The 14095-nt window shown below is 35.8% G+C and overlaps 1 pseudogene; it reads right to left on the bottom strand.

Annotated features, from left to right (window-relative positions):
* Positions 1-5226: 5226 nt before the first annotated feature.
* LOC142621591 (ABC transporter C family member 10-like) lies at positions 5227-11603 on the bottom strand (annotated as a pseudogene).
* Between the last annotated feature and the right edge of the window lie 2492 nt (positions 11604-14095).

Consider the following 14095-nt stretch of genomic DNA (forward strand, 5'->3'; position numbering starts at 1 on the left):
AGGGGAATTTTTTGAACAATCTCAGCCTCAAAAGGTAGCAGTGTTGCCTCAATGATCTCCCTATTCTAGCAGCCTCTGTCTTGGTCCATCAATTTGCTTACCTTTGAATCTGTTAGCACATCAACCCGTGGAGACACAATCCTTGGTGAGTGTTTTACTGGCAGCCACCTGTCGCCCCAGATTTCAGTTGTTTTTCCATCTCCAATCCTCCAAATCGCCCCCTGCTTGATGACCTCTCTTCCTCTAAGTATGCTTCGCCATACGTATGAACCCGAGCTTGGGTTTGCTGCTTCCATTATAGTGCAGTTTGGGAAAAACTTTGCTTTGAAAACTCTATAGAAAAGCGAAGTTTTATCATGTAGGAGCCTCCATATCTGCTTTGCCAAGAGAGCATCATTAAACCTTGAAAGATCTTTAAACCTCATACCACCTTGAGATTTAGGTTTGCATAGGTCCTCCCAAATAGGACTCTTTCAAACATATATATAATCAAATAGCGCTCTTTCAAACATATATATAAATATAAAAAATAACTTTTTTCTGGAAACTTAACCCTTCGTCGTACTTGAAACTCAGAATCTTGCCACATCTTTTGATATGATGTAAAAAAAAAGATCTACCTAGACCTCAACACTTCAAGAGGCAATATCCAATTGAAACATTACCAAATTTCTCAACTACCACCCTCACTCTCATAATCCATTTATCATGCTTTCATATCTCTATCTCTCGAAGTCCCTTTCTCACCCTTCTTGTAACCTACAACAACATTGACAATGTGACTTTACTCTTCAAGTTTTGTCATGAGACTTTATTAGAATGACGCTCTTTATGGGGCCAAATTGACAAAGAGATTCAAAAACCTTGTGCTTCTTTATCTAATGGGGTAAATTTTTCACAAATTTTTTTCTTTCTTAATGGAATTAACCAACAAAATCCAAATTATTCGCTCTTTGTTTCTTTGATTTGGTGTTTGGTTTCTAGTGGTGCAGGGATAGAGAGGAAGAGGGACAGTGTTTGGTGGTGAGCAAGTGATTGGTAGTGAGAGAGTGGGGAGTGGTAGTAAGGGTGGCAAAATCTGACATGACTAATCCGTTTATAAACAGGTTAGGGGTTGAGGCTAAACGGGTTCAGGTTATATTCGGGTTGACACGGCTAATCCATTTAATAAACGAGTCATGTTCATATTCAACATGCAAACCCGTCTGACCTGTTTGACCCATTTAGCTTATAAAATTATTAGTTATTTTGATATTATTGTTTTTTTATTACTATATTTATAGTTGTAATTGTATTTTAATTTTAGATATATGAGAATTGATAAAAATTATATAGGTTTGGTATGACCTATTAATCAAATAGATTATTAAATGGGTAATTTGTATTGACCTTTACATGACTTGTTAATTAAATGAGTTAAACGTGTTGAATTAGGTCAACTTGTTTAATAAACAGGTCGTATTCGAGTTGAGGATTCCTGACACGTTTACTAAACATGTCAAATTCGGGTCAATCTATATAGCCGAATACTCATGGCTTGACACGACATGAACCCGACCCGTGAATACGAATTGCCACCTCTAAGTAGGAGAGGAAGGGAAGGAGGAGTGGGGACATGGGTGGGATTAACTAGGTTTTTGAGAGTTAGGGGGGAGTTTGAGAGTTAAAATCATTCCATAATCATTGGAGTGAGTAAATAGTGAATTTATGTCAAAGAGTTTTTTTTTTTTGTTGGTAATATTTAAAGATCCACTCATCGGCTATTTGAGGGTCGATTCTCAAGTGAATCTTATCTATCAAATAATTGAGTTAAATTAATTAATTTTAAATGGATTAATTTTTTATAAAAGAAAGCCGTATCAACCGCAGTCACATAAGCAGATGTGGCATGAAACTCACCTCTTGAAGAGTCTAGTTTCAAGTGGAACAAGTTTGAGTTTCAAAACAAGGTTGATATAAGTTTGTAAGTGTTATTTTACTAAATAATTCAAAATTTAGTATTATTGAAAAAAAAAGGCCATTGAAAGGTGTTGCATTAACTAATTTTTGAGAAACACAAATACTAATTCCACACAACCAAAAAGAAACAACTGTACATAAAAAAAAATTAAAAAGAAAATAAAAGAAAAAGAAACAACTAATCAACCTGTGTTCTGTATCAATCTATAAGGCCCAAATAATTATTGCGACATACGTTAGGGAAGGCCTCTACCTTGTTGAGTTTCTTTTGCTGTGCTTAAAAGGCTTTTAAGCCAAGTTGGGCTGGATGAAATCCTACCGCAATTATTTCTTTTGTTCTGGCTTAATTTATACTGACGTTGGCCCAATTTAGAACATAGTTATAGCTATAGCTTATATGGCCTAGCCTATACCATTTATATGTTGGACCCAAATAAAAGTCCAAACTCACCTGTTAATTAAACATGTATACCTTCTTATACCCTTTTTAAAGGAAAATTCTTAGGTAGTCCAGGAGTATAGAGAAATGGTGCTCCCTCCTCTCACATTCATGGTAGGCCCCACCATACATTTAATGAACGGGTCCCACCATGAATGTGAGAGGAGGGAGCACCATTCTCCGTGCTCCGGGACTACCTAAGAATTACTCCTTTTTAAATTAGTTTATGAACTCGATCATAAAGAGAATTCATTATAAAGTTAATGCCATAGTTTCAAATTTTGCTATATTTATAAAGAGAATTTATTGAGATGTTATTAGGTGTAGTAGGATATACTGAAAGAGTTTAAATTCTATAAGGACGTGGTGTAAAACCCATGTTTTGCCCCTCCAATCCTAACATGCCACATCATCTTATCACATATTTAAGAATAAACATAATCACACTCAATCAATTTTAATACCCATATATAAATCCAACCAAATTGGGAATCTATCGAGATATTATTAGGTGTGGTAAGATGCATTGAATTTTAAGTAAAATGCTGATGTGGCAATCATTCATTAGATGGTGTAAAACATGGATTTTACACTTCATCCTTATAGAATTTAATCTCATATTGAAATTTAAGTAAAATATTGATATGACAATATCTTATTGGATAATGTAAAATATGGATTTTACACCCATTCTTATCAAATTTAGACTCTATTCTTAAATATGTAATAAAATGATGTGTTATGTTGAGATTAGAAGGGTAAAACAAAAATTTTACACCACATACTTATGTAACCTAATCTTTAGAGTGCGAATTTGGTAAGATGAGGTATAAAACTCATGTTTTACACTATTCAATAAGATATTTCTAAATTAGCATTCTACTTAAAATTCAATACATCTTACTACACTTAATAACATCTCAATAAACTCTCATAATCTTTCTGCTACCAGTCCGGCCAATGATCCCAATTTTGTGCCCTCATTCAAATATGCAACTTATCCCTTGAAGAACTAGGGGAGCATTGGGTCTATACCTGACCTGATTGATGCCAAGTAATTATAGGTACATCTCCATAATTCTAGAAAATTTTGATGGATACTTTTTTGTAGTTCTTTCATGGTTACCTTCAAATCAATTATTTTTACCAACAACAGGCCAATTGGGCATGGGTCGGTGAAATTGTAGTACTTTTGCAGCTTCGCTAGGAATATGCATGTACTGCTCTAGCATTTCAACGGAAGTAATTAAATTTACTAGCAAGCACCAGTTTTGGACATCAAAAACATGTATATTTAATGAAAGACCATATGAGAGTGCCATTCCAATTAATCCTGCAATCAAATTATTGATGTAGAGATAAAAGACACAAAAATGTGTATTGGGCCGTGTGCGTTGTCCAAGGACGCTTAGTAGTCCGAGGGCAATGAGACGTTAGTGAAGGGGTAAAAATCAGTGGGTTACAAATAAATTATGACTATAAAGGTTTGGAAAGGTAGTCTGAGGAGGAGTGCCTCCTCGGTTAAGCAAAGCAAAGGTCAGAATGTGTGGTCTACCATCAAGAGCAACACTCTAGAGGATTCTATTGGTAAGGATGAACATCAGGAAAGCATAGGATAAAGGGAAGCTAAGAAATATCTAAGAGAAAAATGCTACTACCGCATTGAATACTCTATAGCTAACCCTCTAGCCGCATTAATGTGAAGGTGATACTTGAATAATAATAAGCAGCCTTACAGTTACTCCTAGAGATTTCAGGAGGGGTCTGATGAGACAAGGATCAAGGCCAGCAACTTGACCTACACGTGTGGGGTGGATATGGAGAAAAGAGGAGAATATAAGAGAGAAAGAAGCCCATTGCAAAGGGGACGGAGAATCTAGAGAAAAAACACTGTAGCAATAAGAACTAAAATTGTAACAAAGCTTAGAAGAAATATATCCAAGAATCATTCTCCTCGAACTTTGCTGAGGAAAGATTTCTTTGCATAAAACTTGTTTTTCTCTGTTTCCTTATCATCTTTAATCCATTGTGAGCCTTGTTCAATCCATTGAAGCCTAGTTTTTAGCCATTTTCTACAAATTCATTGTGTTGGGCTTTTTGGGCCTTAATCTTGTTATCCCTTGGGCTTAGGACTCAAATCGCGCCCTTACAATTGACAATAGAAAATGTTGGTCAAACATATACTATAGATGCCCATGTTTCACCAACTAGTCTCCAATGTCATTTGATTCTCAAAAAAAAAAAAAAAAGTCTCCAATGGTGTATATATAGAATACCCAATAACATTGAATAAGAGAAAATAAAGTTCAACTTAAATTACTCATTCAAGATTTTATAAATCCCAAAATTTTCTAGCAAGGCTAGGCAGGTTGCTCAAGCAAAAACAACCTATTTCCACCCTTAGTGGCTTTGGCTGGCAATGCTAAAAAATGTGAGTCTAGAACTGTATAGTCGAAATTTTAGAATGAATATATCATGTGCGGAATCCTAGGGAATTCCCGAATGATTATTTATGAAGGAGCTTCAGACTTAAGATGCATATACAAGCTCACAGAAGCAGATCACTTCTATTAAAAGGTGTTGGTTACACCAAATATGGGATGACAAAAGGGAGTCAAACCACAAACACTTGTGGTTTGTAATAGGTCAGAGTGTCAAGGCAAGGTTGTATTGCTGGCTGGAGGAGTTGGTTTTATAGGTTGCTTCTAAGAAATACTTGTTCAGTGTGAAGCTTAAAAAGTTGATAATCATGGTATGCAGTAACACCACAAGAATGTAAATGGGCCATACTTGATTATTGGAACACAATGGAGTTAATGATGCTAATGTTATGAACTAGAGGCCGAAGCTCCAAGTTGAAGCAAAGTCATGGCAAGTGCCAAGACTGAGTAAACAATTGCACACGGAATTTCCAGACGTTGGATTAACCACTCATTTGCTGAAAAACTATGGAAGTATGGACTCGCGTTTCTGTCAAGAAGGTCCAAGTTCTTTATTAAAAACCGCTCTTCCTCCCCAAAAACTCTAATTGTCATGGCTCTAGCAATGGATTCAGCAAGGTGGCTTGCAATCAAAGACCTGGTTGTACCATCTGTTCGCATCAACTCTTTAGCAGAAGCAAAGAAGTATCTTTGTATATTTCCAAACAAAAACAAGTTCAGTACTTATTTGTTGAGAAGGCTGGAGAAAATCAGAAAAGGAATACTTAATACACCTCTAGGTGTATATATTTAAAGTTTTGTGAAAAAATCATTTTCTTCATTATTATTGGTGTATGTATTGCCTGTAAGAGTGTGGTCAGATAAACCATTGGAATTATGAGAAACAAGATTGGCTAGGTTAGAATAGCTGATATTGCATAGTCAGAGTATGAGATCATAGCTGACCCAAGGGCAGTACTTAATTTGAAAGCGAAATCAAGGTCGATGACAATCAAATAAGATGACACCTATAAAAGTAAACATTAGTTAAGTCCAACTGAGTTTTTCATAAGCATAGCACAAAACTTAAGTTTTGAAGTTTGACTCTTACCCTGTTGAGAATCCTTCCCCGAGGCGTTGAGTCATAAAAGGACAATGGTTTCCGAAAAAGAGAGGTCAGCAGTGTATAAAAAATTGATTGTGAGACCTCAAATCCTAAAATAACTACGTAAATGGAACTAATAAGCACAAATAATGCTAGGATACACCCAATCACTGTGTAAACTGTGATCAATTCTACTCTATTTACATGAGAATTCTGGATGTTGGCAACCAACTAGTGATTTTGAATAATTTGGCCAACTATGAATATCATATGGCAAATGGTTGCCAAGGAGAAGTACAAAAAGCCCTTATTTTGACTCAGATACTGTATGTAAGGCTTGAAACCAGTATCTCCAATTTCTCTTTCTTCTTGTTTAATCAATTGATCTCCTAAAGACGACATTACCTGCTCATTATAATTTCCTGGATCTCACTTTTGTAGGTTTTCGATTTTCTAAAAGAAGCATATTTGGCTTGTCTCTTAGAACCAACAGTGTCATGGTCTGCATTGACAAGATTTTGAAATTCTTGCCTAGAAGCCAGCAACTCATCATATGTAGAAGCTCTTAATACTTTCCATTCTATCATTAACTGCAAACAAATTGAAATATATTTAGTCCAAGGGTTTTTCACAACACTCCCAGCAGATAATAGAAAATATTTAGTAAAATTGGAAAAGAAAGTCTATCCACTATTTCTTAGCCTCTTAGGTATCAAGACCATAGTTAAGAAGAATAATGGAAAAAGTAGCCCCAACCCAGAAGATAAATAGATAAATAAATGAAAGACATAGAGAAAGCATAATAGTTTCACTGGTATGCCAACCAAAACAGAATCAAATGCAAGAAGTCAACTTGGTGAGTCACCAGCAAGACTGTCTTCTTAGATAGAGCTCCCATCACATATTCCTGGCCACAGGGCATATTAGATTTTTCTTCAAAAACAAAAGAGTACTAGTATTAAAAACCTATTAGATGGAAAATGATAATTACATTAAATAGTGTGGTTGCAGTATGTGCATCAACAGCACTGAATGGATCATCCAAGATATATACATCTGCATCCTAATAGAGTGCACTTGCAAGTTGAACTCGCTGCTTTTGTCCACCACTCAAAGTAACACCCCTTTCTCCTATTTCAGTGAGATCGCCAAATGGAAGCATCTCAAGGTCCTTTATTAGGGAACATCTTTTAAGAACTTCTTGATATCTAAGCGAATCCATGGGGGACCCAAACAGAATGTTTTCTCATATAGGCCCTATCTGGATCTAGGATGTTTGAGAAACATATGCTATTTTTCCATAAACATTAACCTGAAAAGATAGACCCCGAAGTGTTCTGATTATTATTATTATTATTATTATTTCATTTAAGAACTTAGATATCTACACTGTAATTGATGCATACAGTTAAGTAGGTATAAATGTATAGAAAGGGAAAACCGGAGAAAATGAAGGAAAAATATTATATCTTCATGGAAAATTTATCACCTAGTCTCAAAGAAAGCTAGAAATATACAAAGCTCTAATTCAGAGTTTATTCTAGTCCATTGGAGAAGGAATGAAATGATTATTTACTATGCCCTTGATGTTTGGCACCTCTCCAAGAATTGCAACTAAAAGGGTAGATTTTCCTAATCCAACCTTTCCACAAATATCTACCTTTTCTGCTTGTTTCACCTCCAATTTATGTTTCTTAGTGTGGCATTTGCAGGACCAGTCTCCCATGATATTTCAGTGGCCCTGATAAATATGGACTGACTAAGCTCTTTCTTGTTGCATTTTTGCCTTGTATTTATGTTCTCTAACTCTGGCACTTCCAGAAACTTCACTATCTGAGTTAAAGAAACATTTGCTTCAATGAACACTCCAGCGACATTAGGGATCATCCTAATGGGCTCCTGAACAAAATGCAGACTTGCTAGGAACATGAATACATTACTAGTAGATAGTGGAAATTCCAAGGAAGTAGCACAACCAAAAGGTGGCAATTGATACTAAAATGGGAGATGACCAAAACAAAATCAAATAGTACCTCTTTTGCGATAAAACTGCTAGTATCCACTCAGATTCTTCTTTCCTTAACCCTTCTATGAAATTCTTAAAATGTTTCTCCCAAGCACACTGCTTTAAGACCTTCATATTTGCAAGAGCTTCTGTAATAGCCTTCAGCCTCTTATCTGGTGCTAACATGTGTTTTGTCTGATACTTATGTTGCAATTTGGCTAATGGAGAAGTTGCAACCATTGTTAGTATGATTACAATTAAAGCTGCAACAGTTGCTAGCCCCACAGAATACCAGACAATAATTAATGCAAGACACAACTGAAGGCTTGTTGACCATATCTGATGAAACCTTAGCAGCATTTGAGAGTTGTAGTTGCTTCTGATAGATAGTTGCAGAAAGAAAGGATCTTACTTGGAGCCTATTATTCTAGTTTGAAAGAACCATTGCCTCTCGGAGAATGGCTTCAAACACTTCGCCAAGAAGAGCCCTCCAGCTAGTGCATAACCCTCATATTCAAAAGCTTCATTTCCATCTGCAACCTCAATGAAGCCTTTAAGAAAAATGGACATGTAGACACTGTGAAGACCTTGATCAATGCATAGAATCCAGAAATTAAAATTGCTTTTTTTCTGGCATGAAAAAATTATTGAGAACATTGAAGGGGATTCATAAGTTGCTTTTTGTTTCTGTCTGCTTAGTTGCTCCTTAAACATTAAGTAGCATGTATCAGCTCGGTCTGCCTGCATTGCATGTGGAATATCACTTTCCTCTAGAATTTTCTCCTTACCCTACTTCATTAATGGATTCAACCACCAAAATGTCATAGTACTACTACTAAGAAATCCAGCTTTGGCAAAAGAAGTAACATTTTCATTTGAATAATTTTCGCCTGTGGCATTGTCTTCTTCACCTTGTAAAGGTTCATAGGAAGTATCATGACTGAAGTCTGGATCTGTTTCCTCATTCTTGTGTCTCTAAAAAACACACTAGAGCAGTAGGACTGCTCTTGGAAAGGACAAAACATTCAAAACCATTTGAACACATACCATTTTGTTCACAATAATGACTCAAGTAGATGAAAAGAAGAGGAATCCTGCCAATAAGAAGGCGACAATTGAACAAAGTTTTGAGGTTGTGACGTGTTGAAAGTGTAGACTGTCAATAATTACTATAAAATCTAGCAGCAACCGTGTGAATCCTTACTAGCCATCCATGTAGAGGTAAAATGGTTCCTATTGCTTTTAGTTCCTTATAACATATCCAAATCCCAGATCCCAAGCAAGCCAAACCCAAACCACCATTAGGAACGGCTGAGAAAATCAAAATTGGAGAGAAGTGTTCAGAGTGTGATGGTTCTATAATCTTCCTTAAGTGATCTACAAATGACCATATATAGGAACATGAGCATAAGCAGGAAATCAACAGAAATAACTAAAGAATTGTTGATGCATGTGTTGGGGTCAATTATGGAAAGAAAACCATAACTGCTCTCTTTCCATCTTCACTTGAACACTCAGAATTCCCACAAAATATAGACCAGAAAACCTCAGCCATGCCTAGACTTCGAGAGCTGCAACTTCAAACAAGATGCTTTATGTAGTTGAGCGGCAATCAGAAAGAGCCTAATAAGAAAGAATAACAAAACAGGTGATAGGTATGCACACAAAGAATTTTGATCAAGTTAACAACTAAATCTACATATATTACAAATGGGTTTTCACCATTCATTTTCAAAAACATTCCTATTCTTTCATGTGGGATACCAGACATCCCTTTATTTTATACCCTCTTTAGATAATGCTCAAACATGGACTATGTACTTTAGCCTACAGGTCTGCCACCCTTCTAACTGAGCTCAAGAGTACAAATGCAATTTTAATCTATCCATCAACATACTGTCATCACAAGTGCCACCCAAATCTAGTGCCCTGCGTGCATTCCTACACCATTTGATTACTTGGAACATTTCATTATTTGGGTTACAAAAATGTTGTACCGACAATGGAAGAGAGAGCGAGAGGGGGGAGAAATGAATTTTCATATACAGACAAATTGAAAACTTAGGACAAACAAGCCTTGTAAAGAAATCCAAAAGATAAAGCTAAAAATGGCAGCATCAATTCATTTGCCTGCCAAAAACAAAAACCTCACAAATTCCAAGGATGTTCTAATATCGGACTGACTGTGTAAGCATGAATATAAGTTGAAAGTACAATTAAGAACGCCACAATATTCACATAAGCTTTCATTACAATCCAAGCATGAAAGTAGTAAAAGACAAATACAATGAAAAGAAAAAGACAAAAACAAAATTGCATGTGTAATTGTCTATATGTTGTGTACAAAATTTAAGACTAAGAAGACAGCGATAATACTTGAGTTTTAAGAAAGTTAGAAACTCACTCTACCTTTAGCAAATCAACCTTCTTGACTAGCTTGCTCTTGCTAACAACATTCTTTGCTTTGCCATGCAGAGAAACTTAATGCTCTTGTCACGTTACAACAAACCCACTTCCATTTTTCTTCAAGCTGACTCCTTTGTTTAGCAATGTATATATAACAGAAAATTTTATTACGCACTCATTATTCCACACTCTATACACACATTTTTTAAATTATGTTTTTAAAACATGATTTCAATTAAAATTGTGAAATCGGAGCTTGTTAAGCTATATTCAGCTAGCTTAACTCCTAACAAGTTATATGTAACTAGTAATATTAAAAAACAAAAGCTTCCCAACAGTGGCACAATATTTAACAAATAAAGTTTAGTAATTATAACTTAATAGAACCTACTAAGGAGATAAAATGTGGTCCACTTTAACCACCCCAAATTCCATGTGGACCATGTCCAAATAGCCAAAAGTCTTAAAGTGATCATAGGAGGGAGAATGGTTAAAAAGAAGTCCATATGGGACTTTATAGTTTTATTGTTTATGAAAACAACAAACAGAATTACATTCACCTAAAGACAACAAACGCATTCAACATAGCTGGTTCAAAGCAACTGCCTTATTGGCCATAACAAGTAGCAATAGTTCAATAAGCAGAGCAAGATATGTGTAGAAAGGACCTTAACACATACTGAACTTTTTCCCATTTAGCCCTTCTGCTCCACCAAAAGCCGTTTTTAGGCCTATTAGCCTACCCCAATCTTCCCTTGGGTTTACAAACAGGCTTAGTTTTGCGGTTCTTCAATGCTCGAGCTAATATTGTGCGACCTGGTCTCGGGTCGCATAAACCGAAAAACTAAATGGGTCTTTTTGACGGTGGGTGTAAACCAAGGGAAGATTCGGGTAGCTAGACCGCCTAGAAACGGCTATGTGGTTCCACAAGGCTGGGTTAGGGGTTGGAGACAACTATTGGATTACAAATTCTATACAAACTTCTTTGATTTGATTTGGTGTTTGGTTTCTAGTGGTGCGGGGGTGGAGAGGGAGAGATTTTGTTGGTGAGTCAGTGATTGGTAGTGAGAGAGTGGTGAGTGACAAAGGAGGGGAGGGAAGAGTGGGGACATGGGCGGGATTAACGAGGAGTTTGGGAGTGTTGGCTGGGTTTGAGCGATGGAGGCGCACGAAGGTGATGGTGGTAGGATTTTGAGAAGAATTTTGTGGTGGTGATTTGAGGGAGTAACAGGTAGTAGTTTTGGAGTGGTGGGTTCCGACAAGGATGGAAGTGTGTGGCGGAGGGTAAAAGCCCGAGTGAGTAAATAGTGAATTTGTGGATTAACTTTTTTTAAAAATAAATAAATTTTAATTGGATTAACTTTTCTTTTCTTTTTTTTAATTTAAAAAAGGCCACATCAGCCGTACTCACATAGGCAAATGTGGTATGAAACTCACCTATGGGAAGAATCAGGCCAAAATTGGCAATTAACACTAATTGTCAAACTATATAATTAGTTGGCAACGTTTTAAAAGTATATACCAAACTAACATCTCGAGTTTTAAAAACTTGATTTCCTCCTCAAAACTCAAGACTCTAAGGCTCGGTTTCTGTGTTCTGAGTTGGCGTTTTTCCACGTGGCATCCACTTGGAACTCGAGACTCTAAAACTCGAGTTATATCTTGACTCTTAGAATCTTGATTATTGTGTTCTGATAATTACGTGGTTTATCCACGTGGAATCCACCTAGATATTGAGCTTTAGAAACTCAGTTTTCTAAAAGGGAAATCGAGTCTTAGAGACTCGATTTGTAAGCTGTGGTGGATATTAATCCACGTGGTTTAGGGCAGCTTCACTCTTGTTCTTAGTCCTCATAAATCTCTGTTGTGGGTCTCTCTGTCACATTTAGGACCCAACAGCACTCTTGTACTCTCTCCCTCTCTCTCTCTCACTCTCATACAAAACTCACCCCCATTACAAAACTTCAAATCATTCTAACACAAAACTCACCCACATTTACACATTCTCAAGTCTGGTAAGGTTTTTATAACACTCACTCTCTCTAGTTGTTAGTGTGTGTGTGTATATATATATATATATTGTTAGGTTTTTTTCATGGGTATGTATCATGACAATTTTTTTTTTTGGTTTGATATTTTTCTTTATATTTTTATTAGAATGATTTAAACTTTTGTAATGGGGTGAGTTCTGTGTTTATTTATTTATTTATTTATTGTTTGAGTATAAAATGATAATGATTGAGTGTGTTTGTATGTGATAGGGTGAGTATATGCAAATGTGGGGTTTGTTTGTATATGCATATGATGTAACAAGTTAGTGTATATAAAAAGTAAAAAATATTTAAGATATATTTGTATTGTTAGGTTTTTATTATCATGACTATTTTTGTTGTTGTTTGGTTTAATATTTTTCTTTATTTTTTGTTAGAATGATTTGAAATTTTGTAATGGGGTGAGTTTTGTGTTTAGTTTTTTTTTTTTTTTTGAGTATGAAATGATAATGATTGAGTGTGTTTGTATGTGATGTGGGGTGAGTATATGCAAATGTGGGGTGTGTTTGTATATGCATATGATATAAAAAGTTATAATTTTTGTACTTTGAGTAGATAAAAAGGTTTTCTAATTGATGTTAAATGAAAAAGATAAAATATGTCACTAACATATTACACTTGACTCTAATAGGTTCACAATCTCTGAAGAATGTTGATATAAATATATACTACGGTGGATGGATCCATTTCATGGTTCAGAATCTTCAGATTAAACATTACAAATCAGTTAATAACAATACCAATTAAAAGTAAAATAAAATAAAATAACACTACAACAATATTACATTAATAAACACAATATCAAAAATACATTATCCAAACTAAAGTTCATCAACCTTAAAGTAACAAATAAGCTAATGAATCTGTACCATTGAATCCAAAAAATTCCTCTCATATTCTTGAACATCATAAGCTAATGAATCTGCCTAGTACTAGTTTTTAACTTATGTTTAGATTTGTGGTTCTTACTACCATTACAATAGAACCCACTGCTATAACATTGATGTCATTATATGCATTTATCAGAGCATTGGATATCGATAAAAAAGACTTGAAGGCCTAGCTTAATAATACAAGCATGAGCTTGCATAATTTCACTAGTGGCAGACAAGTTGCCACATGAGCTAAGGATGCTAGCAAGAGTTAATTCAGTGAAAATCCGATAGAGCCTTGAATGATTACGCCATGGTCTTGAGACGCCGGACATGGCCTTGAAGATTTTTTGGTTTTCAATTATTGTGGCTTAGGTGTTTGATTGTAGTTCTGTTTGGAAAATGGTTAATATTTACTTTATCAACATTAGGATTGTGGAGGTGATAGGTCCAGGAGTATATATTGGGTCAGAGGCCCAATTCGAGGACATTAAGTAGTCTGAGGATGGACAAATATCTTCCTAAGAATCTATGTTGGTAAGTTAAGAAATAGTCTGATCATGATCGTCCCAGAAGGGGTCCGAGGAGGAATACTTCCTCGGCTAAGCGAAGCCGAGGTCGAAAGGGGCGGTCTGCCACTCAAAAGCAACGTTCTAGATGATCCTGTAGGTAAGGATATATATTGTAAGAGCACAGGACAAGGAAATGCTATGAAATATCTAGAGAGAAAGTTGCTATCATCGCATTGAATGTTCTGCAGCTAACTTTCTGGCCGCATTAATGAGGAAGTGATGCCTGAGCAGCAAGGTTCAGCCTTACAACTATTTCCGAAGACTTC

The sequence above is a fragment of the Castanea sativa genome, chromosome 1 (assembly GCF_040712315.1).
Source record: "Castanea sativa cultivar Marrone di Chiusa Pesio chromosome 1, ASM4071231v1".
Classification (NCBI taxonomy): Eukaryota; Viridiplantae; Streptophyta; class Magnoliopsida; order Fagales; family Fagaceae; genus Castanea; species Castanea sativa.